The 14645-nt window shown below is 45.5% G+C and overlaps 6 non-coding genes and 1 pseudogene across 6 annotated transcripts; all 7 read left to right on the forward strand.

Moving 5' to 3' along the window:
• The first annotated feature begins 1476 nt into the window (after positions 1-1476).
• Positions 1477-1667, forward strand: LOC130347882 (U2 spliceosomal RNA). Its single transcript, XR_008885737.1, has one exon. It is a non-coding gene; the product is annotated as a U2 spliceosomal RNA (small nuclear RNA).
• Positions 1668-3743: 2076 nt separating this feature from the next.
• LOC130347884 (U2 spliceosomal RNA) lies at positions 3744-3934 on the forward strand. The gene has a single exon (XR_008885738.1). It is a non-coding gene; the product is annotated as a U2 spliceosomal RNA (small nuclear RNA).
• A 2089-nt stretch (positions 3935-6023) lies between these two features.
• On the forward strand, positions 6024-6176 carry LOC130347874 (U2 spliceosomal RNA; annotated as a pseudogene).
• A 1424-nt stretch (positions 6177-7600) lies between these two features.
• Positions 7601-7782, forward strand: LOC130347870 (U2 spliceosomal RNA). The gene has a single exon (XR_008885730.1). It is a non-coding gene; the product is annotated as a U2 spliceosomal RNA (small nuclear RNA).
• A 2091-nt stretch (positions 7783-9873) lies between these two features.
• LOC130347885 (U2 spliceosomal RNA) lies at positions 9874-10064 on the forward strand. The gene has a single exon (XR_008885739.1). It is a non-coding gene; the product is annotated as a U2 spliceosomal RNA (small nuclear RNA).
• Positions 10065-12154: 2090 nt separating this feature from the next.
• Positions 12155-12345, forward strand: LOC130347887 (U2 spliceosomal RNA). The gene has a single exon (XR_008885741.1). It is a non-coding gene; the product is annotated as a U2 spliceosomal RNA (small nuclear RNA).
• A 2092-nt stretch (positions 12346-14437) lies between these two features.
• Positions 14438-14628, forward strand: LOC130347888 (U2 spliceosomal RNA). The gene has a single exon (XR_008885742.1). It is a non-coding gene; the product is annotated as a U2 spliceosomal RNA (small nuclear RNA).
• Positions 14629-14645: the final 17 nt, after the last annotated feature.

Consider the following 14645-nt stretch of genomic DNA (forward strand, 5'->3'; position numbering starts at 1 on the left):
CATCAATATAGACCAAAGTACAGAGGGTTAGGCTATGCTATTGTGCACCTACCTGATGCATCAGAAGGTGCGAGGCCCTTGCTAAATTCTGTGCACAGACTTTGAGATCTATACTTTAGACTGTATCTAAACCTGCTCCAACATGGACTGACATTCTGGCCTACTTTCAGCCGATGCGACTTGTCTGTCGCTGAACAGTCGCTTTTTATGTATTCAGCACCTATGTATAATGTTGTAAAAATGCTCTAGAAGCTAAAGTCGCAGAAATGTCACACATATTTGGCCTGCAACTTTCTGTGCGACAAATTCAGACAGGAAAAATCAGTATAAATCCTTAGAAAATTACCCCCCAGTGTCTCCATCTGCTGGCGGTATTGAATAAGCATTGCTGCACTGATGGGGTATGCATTAGACGAAAAAAAAGAAGAAAAAGAAGAATAATACGCCCAGAAAAGAGGCGAAAAGGAGAAAAACGTAAAAAAACGTGAAAAAAAAGTAAGAGGAAGAGAAGGGAAAAAAAGGTGGAAATGGGTTTAAAAGTGATTTCGGCGGAGAAATATATATATATATATATATATATATATATATATATATATATATATACGCGCACACACACACATATATATAAACGTATTCTCCGTTGAGATATTGCAGCCGCTGCTGTGTCCAGGCCCAGGAGCCTTAGCACTGTGCTGTGATGTCACTCAATACCACTGACATCACTAGGTGTAAACAACATCTCTCCTTTGCTGTGTATGTGACTATGGAGCTGTTTGGTGATGTCGTCTATTATGGCCTTCATAGAAGCAACAGGAGATTGTTGCATCCATCTAGAACCCTCAGAACTACAGTGCTATGATGTCACTCACTTCCACAGGCCTTGCAGAGTGTAAACAACAACAACCCAGCTTTGTTGTGTATGTAACCATAGGGATTTGTGATGTCACCTAGAACCTTCACAGCAGCGACAGCTTTATGAGGAGCATCAGCACTGCTCTGCCTGAGCAGAACCATCACCGCCATAGGTTGTCAAATAACCCGGGTTTAACCCACACAGGTAAGTCCAATGGGGTGCAGGCATGTCCTCTATGCTTACAGCTTCCCGTGGGTGTTGGTTTGATACCGTTTGGGGACAGCCAAGGAGGCATCTTCAGGCAACAAAGGTAGGTGTGTGCTTGTGTGTGTGTTTCCTATGCAGATCCTAAGCCCAGTGTCACATGCAAGTAGGAGGAGTAAGAAGGGTTCCTGGCAAATCCGGGTTATGGATTGCATTTAAAAAGGCCCCATGGGAGTGCAATGGGCCCCTGTCTTGCTGCTTAGCAATAATGGTATGGGTTTAGGTTCTGCTGTGTGTACTGGTGGTTGACTGCCCCCCAGCCCAGAGTGTGCATGGAAAATTGTCTGGCAGCCTCCCTGACAGCAAGCAGTGATAGTGCCCATGAAGGGCACCTTGTTGGGCCCGCCCCTTTCACGGTTATCGCTTCTCGGCCTTTTGGCTAAGATCAAGTGTAGTATCTGTTCTTATCAGTTTAATATCTGATACGTCCCCTATCTGGGGACCATATATTAAATGGATTTTTGAGAACGGGGGCCGATTTCGAAGCTTGCTTCCGTCGCCCTATGCATTGACCCGATATGGCAGTATCTTCGGGTACAGTGCACCACCCCCTTACAGGGTTAAAAAGAAAGATTCCTACTTTCATTGCTACCTGCTTGCTGGCTAGCCAGCTAGCCAGCCCTGTGGGCCTTGCTGCTGCTGCAGCCAAAAAACAAAAGGTGGTGCTTCTGCTGCTTCTGCTTCTGCTTGTGTCTGGCCACTGTTGGAGCGTCCAGGCACAGGACTTCTGCTGCTGCTGACTAAATGGCCTCCTTAATTGGATCATTTGAGTAGCCAGCACACCTGTGCAGGTAGGGAATGACATGATAGGCAGCTGCCTTGATAGCGGGTGGGTGCTGAATGTTCCTAATTGACAAAATAAGATTAATGCTTATGAAGAAATATAAAATCTCATCCCTTCCCCAATATCGCGCCACACCCCTACCCCTTAATTCCCTGGTTGAACTTGATGGACATATGTCTTTTTTCGACCGTACTAACTATGTAACTATGTAACATAACATGGGGGGGGGGGGGGTCTCCTGGCTGTTCACACAGGTGTGTCATTGCTGTACATTGACCATGCATTGCTTCTGTGGTATTGCAAAGGCAAAGACAAATGCTTCCAGCCATCCATTGCACTAATGGATTGGTCATCAGCTGGCTGTCTATGTCCCGCATCAATATAGACCAAAGTACAGAGGGTTAGGCTATGCTATTGTGCACCTACCTGATGCATCAGAAGGTGCGAGGCCCTTGCTAAATTCTGTGCACAGACTTTGAGATCTATACTTTAGACTGTATCTAAACCTGCTCCAACATGGACTGACATTCTGGCCTACTTTCAGCCGATGCGACTTGTCTGTCGCTGAACAGTCGCTTTTTATGTATTCAGCACCTATGTATAATGTTGTAAAAATGCTCTAGAAGCTAAAGTCGCAGAAATGTCACACATATTTGGCCTGCAACTTTCTGTGCGACAAATTCAGACAGGAAAAATCAGTATAAATCCTTAGAAAATTATCCCCCAGTGTCTCCATCTGCTGGCGGTATTGAATAAGCATTGCTGCACTGATGGGGTATGCATTAGACGAAAAAAAAGAAGAAAAAGAAGAATAATACGCCCAGAAAAGAGGCGAAAAGGAGAAAAACGTAAAAAAACGTGAAAAAAAAGTAAGAGGAAGAGAAGGGAAAAAAAGGTGGAAATGGGTTTAAAAGTGATTTCGGCGGAGAAATATATATATATATATATATATATATATATATATATATACGCGCACACACACACATATATATAAACGTATTCTCCGTTGAGATATTGCAGCCGCTGCTGTGTCCAGGCCCAGGAGCCTTAGCACTGTGCTGTGATGTCACTCAATACCACTGACATCACTAGGTGTAAACAACATCTCTCCTTTGCTGTGTATGTGACTATGGAGCTGTTTGGTGATGTCGTCTATTATGGCCTTCATAGAAGCAACAGGAGATTGTTGCATCCATCTAGAACCCTCAGAACTACAGTGCTATGATGTCACTCACTTCCACAGGCCTTGCAGAGTGTAAACAACAACAACCCAGCTTTGTTGTGTATGTAACCATAGGGATTTGTGATGTCACCTAGAACCTTCACAGCAGCGACAGCTTTATGAGGAGCATCAGCACTGCTCTGCCTGAGCAGAACCATCACCGCCATAGGTTGTCAAATAATCCGGGTTTAACCCACACAGGTAAGTCCAATGGGGTGCAGGCATGTCCTCTATGCTTACAGCTTCCCGTGGGTGTTGGTTTGATACCGTTTGGGGACAGCCAAGGAGGCATCTGCAGGCAACAAAGGTAGGTGTGTGCTTGTGTGTGTGTTTCCTATGCAGATCCTAAGCCCAGTGTCACATGCAAGTAGGAGGAGTAAGAAGGGTTCCTGGCAAATCCGGGTTATGGATTGCATTTAAAAAGGCCCCGTGGGAGTGCAATGGGCCCCTGTCTTGCTGCTTAGCAATAATGGTATGGGTTTAGGTTCTGCTGTGTGTACTGGTGGTTGACTGCCCCCCAGCCCAGAGTGTGCATGGAAAATTGTCTGGCAGCCTCCCTGACAGCAAGCAGTGATAGTGCCCATGAAGGGCACCTTGTTGGGCCCGCCCCTTTCACGGTTATCGCTTCTCGGCCTTTTGGCTAAGATCAAGTGTAGTATCTGTTCTTATCAGTTTAATATCTGATACGTCCCCTATCTGGGGACCATATATTAAATGGATTTTTGAGAACGGGGGCCGATTTCGAAGCTTGCTTCCGTCGCCCTATGCATTGACCCGATATGGCAGTATCTTCGGGTACAGTGCACCACCCCCTTACAGGGTTAAAAAGAAAGATTCCTACTTTCATTGCTACCTGCTTGCTGGCTAGCCAGCTAGCCAGCCCTGTGGGCCTTGCTGCTGCTGCAGCCAAAAAACAAAAGGTGGTGCTGCTGCTGCTTCTGCTGCTTCTGCTTCTGCTTGTGTCTGGCCGCTGTTGGAGCGTCCAGGCACAGGACTTCTGCTGCTGCTGACTAAATGGCCTCCTTAATTGGATCATTTGAGTAGCCAGCACACCTGTGCAGGTAGGGCATGACATGATAGGCAGCTGCCTTGATAGCGGGTGGGTGCTGAATGTTCCTAATTGACAAAATAAGATTAATGCTTATGAAGAAATATAAAATCTCATCCCTTCCCCAATATCGCGCCACACCCCTACCCCTTAATTCCCTGGTTGAACTTGATGGACATATGTCTTTTTTCGACCGTACTAACTATGTAACTATGTAACATAACATGGGGGGGGGGGGGGTCTCCTGGCTGTTCACACAGGTGTGTCATTGCTGTACATTGACCATGCATTGCTTCTGTGGTATTGCAAAGGCAAAGACAAATGCTTCCAGCCATCCATTGCACTAATGGATTGGTCATCAGCTGGTTGTCTATGTCCCGCATCAATATAGACCAAAGTACAGAGGGTTAGGCTATGCTATTGTGCACCTACCTGATGCATCAGAAGGTGCGAGGCCCTTGCTAAATTCTGTGCACAGACTTTGAGATCTATACTTTAGACTGTATCTAAACCTGCTCCAACATGGACTGACATTCTGGCCTACTTTCAGCCGATGCGACTTGTCTGTCGCTGAACAGTCGCTTTTTATGTATTCAGCACCTATGTATAATGTTGTAAAAATGCTCTAGAAGCTAAAGTCGCAGAAATGTCACACATATTTGGCCTGCAACTTTCTGTGCGACAAATTCAGACAGGAAAAATCAGTATAAATCCTTAGAAAATTATCCCCCAGTGTCTCCATCTGCTGGCGGTATTGAATAAGCATTGCTGCACTGATGGGGTATGCATTAGACGAAAAAAAAGAAGAAAAAGAAGAATAATACGCCCAGAAAAGAGGCGAAAAGGAGAAAAACGTAAAAAAACGTGAAAAAAAAGTAAGAGGAAGAGAAGGGAAAAAAAGGTGGAAATGGGTTTAAAAGTGATTTCGGCGGAGAAATATATATATATATATATATATATATATATATATATATATATACGCGCACACACACACATATATATAAACGTATTCTCCGTTGAGATATTGCAGCCGCTGCTGTGTCCAGGCCCAGGAGCCTTAGCACTGTGCTGTGATGTCACTCAATACCACTGACATCACTAGGTGTAAACAACATCTCTCCTTTGCTCTGTATGTGACTATGGAGCTGTTTGGTGATGTTGTCTATTATGGCCTTCATAGAAGCAACAGGAGATTGTTGCATCCATCTAGAACCCTCAGAACTACAGTGCTATGATGTCACTCACTTCCACAGGCCTTGCAGAGTGTAAACAACAACAACCCAGCTTTGTTGTGTATGTAACCATAGGGATTTGTGATGTCACCTAGAACCTTCACAGCAGCGACAGCTTTATGAGGAGCATCAGCACTGCTCTGCCTGAGCAGAACCATCACCACCATAGGTTGTCAAATAACCCGGGTTTAACCCACACAGGTAAGTCCAATGGGGTGCAGGCATGTCCTCTATGCTTACAGCTTCCCGTGGGTGTTGGTTTGATACCGTTTGGGGACAGCCAAGGAGGCATCTGCAGGCAACAAAGGTAGGTGTGTGCTTGTGTGTGTGTTTCCTATGCAGATCCTAAGCCCAGTGTCACATGCAAGTAGGAGGAGTAAGAAGGGTTCCTGGCAAATCCGGGTTATGGATTGCATTTAAAAAGGCCCCGTGGGAGTGCAATGGGCCCCTGTCTTGCTGCTTAGCAATAATGGTATGGGTTTAGGTTCTGCTGTGTGTACTGGTGGTTGACTGCCCCCCAGCCCAGAGTGTGCATGGAAAATTGTCTGGCAGCCTCCCTGACAGCAAGCAGTGATAGTGCCCATGAAGGGCACCTTGTTGGGCCCGCCCCTTTCACGGTTATCGCTTCTCGGCCTTTTGGCTAAGATCAAGTGTAGTATCTGCTCACTTGGTCTGGCTGGAAGGTTCCTGGGGTACCCGTGCCTTGGCCTTGGGGGATCGCTCTACCTATTTGGTGGAGCTTCACCCCCTTGCTGCTTTTGGGGTTACGGCTTACTCCCCAGGAAACGAGAAGTGATCACCAGGCAGCTACTGGGTCGCCTGGTTGCAAACAGAGGACGGAAGAAGATCTCGGCAGCTGAACAGACATGGCGGATATACCTGAATATGCTCGGGTCAAAAATGCTGTTCGATTTATCGTGGAGGAGCAAGCCAGAGGAGAAAAGAATCTGGACTTCTTAATCGTGGAGATCTTGTTTGGTCTGTTCCAAGTGCCAAGAATGGAGATCTTGACAGTCATGGATTACCCTCGAAAGGGGGTCTATGATGTTACTTTCAACAGCAAGTCTTTCTACAGAAAATTTTTGGAAACCTTGGAGAAAACCCGGAATCATCCAAAGATGGAAGGCATAAAATTGGTTGAGCACTTTGTGGACAATACCAAGCTGTTCACAGTTAAGATGTACTCGCCATACGCGAAAGAAAGTGACATCAAGCTCTTTTTGCAGGAATTTTGTGTGGAAGTAGAGGAAAGAGGTAAAGTCCTTAACCAACACCAGCTTTGGACAGGAAAATGGAAGTTCTTGTGCAGACTGAAAGAGGATGCGGGGGCGCCCGGAAGATTGTTGCTCCCACCAGCTCGGTTTAAAATAGGGAAGGACACAGGGGATTTATTTTTCCCAGAGATGGGAACTTTCTGCAAAAACTGCAAACAATACGGGCATGAAAGTTGTGGAAAGATAATATGTACCAAATGTCTAAAGGAAGGTCATGTCTTTTCTGAGTGTGGCCAAAGTAAGACCTGCAGGGCCTGTAAAAAGACTGGGCACTTCTTTAAAGACTGCCCGGAAAAATCTGAGGCTATGGAAGTTGGGGTGAAATTGAAGAGGAAGACAAAAGAAGAGAATATAGTTCCAGAGGCCAAAAAAGTTTCTGGCAAGAGCAAAGAAAAGTTGGACACAGGAAAAGAAATGGAAGAAGAAAGCGTAAGTGAGGCTTCTGAAGGGGAGCACACAGAGGAATTAAAGAAAATAATTCTCAGTGAGTATTTTTCTGGATATTTGGGTGAGGTGCTAGACCAAGCCCCAAAGGAAGAAAAAGAAATATTTGTTCAAGACCTAGTAAAATTTAAAATAAAAGTGAATACCCGGCTTGAAACTGTGAGGGGAAAAATAATGCAGTCCATGAAGCCTGATGTAAGGCGCTTCATGGCGACCTACCAAGTGTCACCATGGTTGGCAGTCCCTGTCAAAGAAGCTTTGAAGAGTGGAGCTCTTCAATTCGGTTTAATTGATTATTTGGCAGTTTTCGCATGGAGAAAGGGTTTCATTTTGGATTAAGGTTTATTTGAGTTATTGTTGTTAGTTGTTTTGTTGTTTTAATTTGTTTTATTCTGGAAATAAATAAAAAAAAAAAAAAAAAAAAGTTACCTGATGATGAGCACAAAAATCTAGTTCATATGAGATCTTAGAACTATGATTTAGTTCTGAGGGAAACTTAAAAAAAAAATCTGTTCTTATCAGTTTAATATCTGATACGTCCCCTATCTGGGGACCATATATTAAATGGATTTTTGAGAACGGGGGCCGATTTCGAAGCTTGCTTCCGTCGCCATATGCATTGACCCGATATGGCAGTATCTTCGGGTACAGTGCACCACCCCCTTACAGGGTTAAAAAGAAAGATTCCTACTTTCATTGCTACCTGCTTGCTGGCTAGCCAGCTAGCCAGCCCTGTGGGCCTTGCTGCTGCTGCAGCCAAAAAACAAAAGGTGGTGCTGCTGCTGCTTCTGCTGCTTCTGCTTCTGCTTGTGTCTGGCCGCTGTTGGAGCGTCCAGGCACAGGACTTCTGCTGCTGCTGACTAAATGGCCTCCTTAATTGGATCATTTGAGTAGCCAGCACACCTGTGCAGGTAGGGCATGACATGATAGGCAGCTGCCTTGATAGCGGGTGGGTGCTGAATGTTCCTAATTGACAAAATAAGATTAATGCTTATGAAGAAATATAAAATCTCATCCCTTCCCCAATATCGCGCCACACCCCTACCCCTTAATTCCCTGGTTGAACTTGATGGACATATGTCTTTTTTCGACCGTACTAACTATGTAACTATGTAACATAACATGGGGGGGGGGGGGGTCTCCTGGCTGTTCACACAGGTGTGTCATTGCTGTACATTGACCATGCATTGCTTCTGTGGTATTGCAAAGGCAAAGACAAATGCTTCCAGCCATCCATTGCACTAATGGATTGGTCATCAGCTGGCTGTCTATGTCCCGCATCAATATAGACCAAAGTACAGAGGGTTAGGCTATGCTATTGTGCACCTACCTGATGCATCAGAAGGTGCGAGGCCCTTGCTAAATTCTGTGCACAGACTTTGAGATCTATACTTTAGACTGTATCTAAACCTGCTCCAACATGGACTGACATTCTGGCCTACTTTCAGCCGATGCGACTTGTCTGTCGCTGAACAGTCGCTTTTTATGTATTCAGCACCTATGTATAATGTTGTAAAAATGCTCTAGAAGCTAAAGTCGCAGAAATGTCACACATATTTGGCCTGCAACTTTCTGTGCGACAAATCCAGACAGGAAAAATCAGTATAAATCCTTAGAAAATTATCCCCCAGTGTCTCCATCTGCTGGCGGTATTGAATAAGCATTGCTGCACTGATGGGGTATGCATTAGACGAAAAAAAAGAAGAAAAAGAAGAATAATACGCCCAGAAAAGAGGCGAAAAGGAGAAAAACGTAAAAAAACGTGAAAAAAAAGTAAGAGGAAGAGAAGGGAAAAAAAGGTGGAAATGGGTTTAAAAGTGATTTCGGCGGAGAAATATATATATATATATATATATATATATATATATATATATATATACGCGCACACACACACATATATATAAACGTATTCTCCGTTGAGATATTGCAGCCGCTGCTGTGTCCAGGCCCAGGAGCCTTAGCACTGTGCTGTGATGTCACTCAATACCACTGACATCACTAGGTGTAAACAACATCTCTCCTTTGCTGTGTATGTGACTATGGAGCTGTTTGGTGATGTCGTCTATTATGGCCTTCATAGAAGCAACAGGAGATTGTTGCATCCATCTAGAACCCTCAGAACTACAGTGCTATGATGTCACTCACTTCCACAGGCCTTGCAGAGTGTAAACAACAACAACCCAGCTTTGTTGTGTATGTAACCATAGGGATTTGTGATGTCACCTAGAACCTTCACAGCAGCGACAGCTTTATGAGGAGCATCAGCACTGCTCTGCCTGAGCAGAACCATCACCGCCATAGGTTGTCAAATAACCCGGGTTTAACCCACACAGGTAAGTCCAATGGGGTGCAGGCATGTCCTCTATGCTTACAGCTTCCCGTGGGTGTTGGTTTGATACCGTTTGGGGACAGCCAAGGAGGCATCTGCAGGCAACAAAGGTAGGTGTGTGCTTGTGTGTGTGTTTCCTATGCAGATCCTAAGCCCAGTGTCACATGCAAGTAGGAGGAGTAAGAAGGGTTCCTGGCAAATCCGGGTTATGGATTGCATTTAAAAAGGCCCCGTGGGAGTGCAATGGGCCCCTGTCTTGCTGCTTAGCAATAATGGTATGGGTTTAGGTTCTGCTGTGTGTACTGGTGGTTGACTGCCCCCCAGCCCAGAGTGTGCATGGAAAATTGTTTGGCAGCCTCCCTGACAGCAAGCAGTGATAGTGCCCATGAAGGGCACCTTGTTGGGCCCGCCCCTTTCACGGTTATCGCTTCTCGGCCTTTTGGCTAAGATCAAGTGTAGTATCTGTTCTTATCAGTTTAATATCTGATACGTCCCCTATCTGGGGACCATATATTAAATGGATTTTTGAGAACGGGGGCCGATTTCGAAGCTTGCTTCCGTCGCCCTATGCATTGACCCGATATGGCAGTATCTTCGGGTACAGTGCACCACCCCCTTACAGGGTTAAAAAGAAAGATTCCTACTTTCATTGCTACCTGCTTGCTGGCTAGCCAGCTAGCCAGCCCTGTGGGCCTTGCTGCTGCTGCAGCCAAAAAACAAAAGGTGGTGCTGCTGCTGCTTCTGCTGCTTCTGCTTCTGCTTGTGTCTGGCCGCTGTTGGAGCGTCCAGGCACAGGACTTCTGCTGCTGCTGACTAAATGGCCTCCTTAATTGGATCATTTGAGTAGCCAGCACACCTGTGCAGGTAGGGCATGACATAATAGGCAGCTGCCTTGATAGCGGGTGGGTGCTGAATGTTCCTAATTGACAAAATAAGATTAATGCTTATGAAGAAATATAAAATCTCATCCCTTCCCCAATATCGCGCCACACCCCTACCCCTTAATTCCCTGGTTGAACTTGATGGACATATGTCTTTTTTCGACCGTACTAACTATGTAACTATGTAACATAACATGGGGGGGGGGGGGTCTCCTGGCTGTTCACACAGGTGTGTCATTGCTGTACATTGACCATGCATTGCTTCTGTGGTATTGCAAAGGCAAAGACAAATGCTTCCAGCCATCCATTGCACTAATGGATTGGTCATCAGCTGGCTGTCTATGTCCCGCATCAATATAGACCAAAGTACAGAGGGTTAGGCTATGCTATTGTGCACCTACCTGATGCATCAGAAGGTGCGAGGCCCTTGCTAAATTCTGTGCACAGACTTTGAGATCTATACTTTAGACTGTATCTAAACCTGCTCCAACATGGACTGACATTCTGGCCTACTTTCAGCCGATGCGACTTGTCTGTCGCTGAACAGTCGCTTTTTATGTATTCAGCACCTATGTATAATGTTGTAAAAATGCTCTAGAAGTTAAAGTCGCAGAAATGTCACACATATTTGGCCTGCAACTTTCTGTGCGACAAATTCAGACAGGAAAAATCAGTATAAATCCTTAGAAAATTATCCCCCAGTGTCTCCATCTGCTGGCGGTATTGAATAAGCATTGCTGCACTGATGGGGTATGCATTAGACGAAAAAAAAGAAGAAAAAGAAGAATAATACGCCCAGAAAAGAGGCGAAAAGGAGAAAAACGTAAAAAAACGTGAAAAAAAAGTAAGAGGAAGAGAAGGGAAAAAAAGGTGGAAATGGGTTTAAAAGTGATTTCGGCGGAGAAATATATATATATATATATATATATATATATATATATATATATATACGCGCACACACACACATATATATAAACGTATTCTCCGTTGAGATATTGCAGCCGCTGCTGTGTCCAGGCCCAGGAGCCTTAGCACTGTGCTGTGATGTCACTCAATACCACTGACATCACTAGGTGTAAACAACATCTCTCCTTTGCTGTGTATGTGACTATGGAGCTGTTTGGTGATGTCGTCTATTATGGCCTTCATAGAAGCAACAGGAGATTGTTGCATCCATCTAGAACCCTCAGAACTACAGTGCTATGATGTCACTCACTTCCACAGGCCTTGCAGAGTGTAAACAACAACAACCCAGCTTTGTTGTGTATGTAACCATAGGGATTTGTGATGTCACCTAGAACCTTCACAGCAGCGACAGCTTTATGAGGAGCATCAGCACTGCTCTGCCTGAGCAGAACCATCACCGCCATAGGTTGTCAAATAACCCGGGTTTAACCCACACAGGTAAGTCCAATGGGGTGCAGGCATGTCCTCTATGCTTACAGCTTCCCGTGGGTGTTGGTTTGATACCGTTTGGGGACAGCCAAGGAGGCATCTGCAGGCAACAAAGGTAGGTGTGTGCTTGTGTGTGTGTTTCCTATGCAGATCCTAAGCCCAGTGTCACATGCAAGTAGGAGGAGTAAGAAGGGTTCCTGGCAAATCCGGGTTATGGATTGCATTTAAAAAGGCCCCGTGGGAGTGCAATGGGCCCCTGTCTTGCTGCTTAGCAATAATGGTATGGGTTTAGGTTCTGCTGTGTGTACTGGTGGTTGACTGCCCCCCAGCCCAGAGTGTGCATGGAAAATTGTCTGGCAGCCTCCCTGACAGCAAGCAGTGATAGTGCCCATGAAGGGCACCTTGTTGGGCCCGCCCCTTTCACGGTTATCGCTTCTCGGCCTTTTGGCTAAGATCAAGTGTAGTATCTGTTCTTATCAGTTTAATATCTGATACGTCCCCTATCTGGGGACCATATATTAAATGGATTTTTGAGAACGGGGGCCGATTTCGAAGCTTGCTTCCGTCGCCCTATGCATTGACCCGATATGGCAGTATCTTCGGGTACAGTGCACCACCCCCTTACAGGGTTAAAAAGAAAGATTCCTACTTTCATTGCTACCTGCTTGCTGGCTAGCCAGCTAGCCAGCCCTGTGGGCCTTGCTGCTGCTGCAGCCAAAAAACAAAAGGTGGTGCTGCTGCTGCTTCTGCTGCTTCTGCTTCTGCTTGTGTCTGGCCGCTGTTGGAGCGTCCAGGCACAGGACTTCTGCTGCTGCTGACTAAATGGCCTCCTTAATTGGATCATTTGAGTAGCCAGCACACCTGTGCAGGTAGGGCATGACATGATAGGCAGCTGCCTTGATAGCGGGTGGGTGCTGAATGTTCCTAATTGACAAAATAAGATTAATGCTTATGAAGAAATATAAAATCTCATCCCTTCCCCAATATCGCGCCACACCCCTACCCCTTAATTCCCTGGTTGAACTTGATGGACATATGTCTTTTTTCGACCGTACTAACTATGTAACTATGTAACATAACATGGGGGGGGGGGGGGGGGGTCTCCTGGCTGTTCACACAGGTGTGTCATTGCTGTACATTGACCATGCATTGCTTCTGTGGTATTGCAAAGGCAAAGACAAATGCTTCCAGCCATCCATTGCACTAATGGATTGGTCATCAGCTGGCTGTCTATGTCCCGCATCAATATAGACCAAAGTACAGAGGGTTAGGCTATGCTATTGTGCACCTACCTGATGCATCAGAAGGTGCGAGGCCCTTGCTAAATTCTGTGCACAGACTTTGAGATCTATACTTTAGACTGTATCTAAACCTGCTCCAACATGGACTGACATTCTGGCCTACTTTCAGCCGATGCGACTTGTCTGTCGCTGAACAGTCGCTTTTTATGTATTCAGCACCTATGTATAATGTTGTAAAAATGCTCTAGAAGCTAAAGTCGCAGAAATGTCACACATATTTGGCCTGCAACTTTCTGTGCGACAAATTCAGACAGGAAAAATCAGTATAAATCCTTAGAAAATTATCCCCCAGTGTCTCCATCTGCTGGCGGTATTGAATAAGCATTGCTGCACTGATGGGGTATGCATTAGACGAAAAAAAAGAAGAAAAAGAAGAATAATACGCCCAGAAAAGAGGCGAAAAGGAGAAAAACGTAAAAAAACGTGAAAAAAAAGTAAGAGGAAGAGAAGGGAAAAAAAGGTGGAAATGGGTTTAAAAGTGATTTCGGCGGAGAATATATATATATATATATATATATATATATATATATATATATACGCGCACACACACACATATATATAAACGTATTCTCCGTTGAGATATTGCAGCCGCTGCTGTGTCCAGGCCCAGGAGCCTTAGCACTGTGCTGTGATGTCACTCAATACCACTGACATCACTAGGTGTAAACAACATCTCTCCTTTGCTGTGTATGTGACTATGGAGCTGTTTGGTGATGTCGTCTATTATGGCCTTCATAGAAGCAACAGGAGATTGTTGCATCCATCTAGAACCCTCAGAACTACAGTGCTATGATGTCACTCACTTCCACAGGCCTTGCAGAGTGTAAACAACAACAACCCAGCTTTGTTGTGTATGTAACCATAGGGATTTGTGATGTCACCTAGAACCTTCACAGCAGCGACAGCTTTATGAGGAGCATCAGCACTGCTCTGCCTGAGCAGAACCATCACCGCCATAGGTTGTCAAATAACCCGGGTTTAACCCACACAGGTAAGTCCAATGGGGTGCAGGCATGTCCTCTATGCTTACAGCTTCCCGTGGGTGTTGGTTTGATACCGTTTGGGGACAGCCAAGGAGGCATCTGCAGGCAACAAAGGTAGGTGTGTGCTTGTGTGTGTGTTTCCTATGCAGATCCTAAGCCCAGTGTCACATGCAAGTAGGAGGAGTAAGAAGGGTTCCTGGCAAATCCGGGTTATGGATTGCATTTAAAAAGGCCCCGTGGGAGTGCAATGGGCCCCTGTCTTGCTGCTTAGCAATAATGGTATGGGTTTAGGTTCTGCTGTGTGTACTGGTGGTTGACTGCCCCCCAGCCCAGAGTGTGCATGGAAAATTGTTTGGCAGCCTCCCTGACAGCAAGCAGTGATAGTGCCCATGAAGGGCACCTTGTTGGGCCCGCCCCTTTCACGGTTATCGCTTCTCGGCCTTTTGGCTAAGATCAAGTGTAGTATCTGTTCTTATCAGTTTAATATCTGATACGTCCCCTATCTGGGGACCATATATTAAATGGATTTTTGAGAACGGGGGCCGATTTCGAAGCTTGCTTCCGTCGCCCTATGCATTGACCCGATATGGCAGTATCTTCGGGTACAGTGCACCACCCCCTTACAGGGTTAAAAA

This window comes from Hyla sarda, unplaced genomic scaffold (genome assembly GCF_029499605.1).
Source record: "Hyla sarda isolate aHylSar1 unplaced genomic scaffold, aHylSar1.hap1 scaffold_854, whole genome shotgun sequence".
Lineage (NCBI taxonomy): Eukaryota > Metazoa > Chordata > Amphibia > Anura > Hylidae > Hyla > Hyla sarda.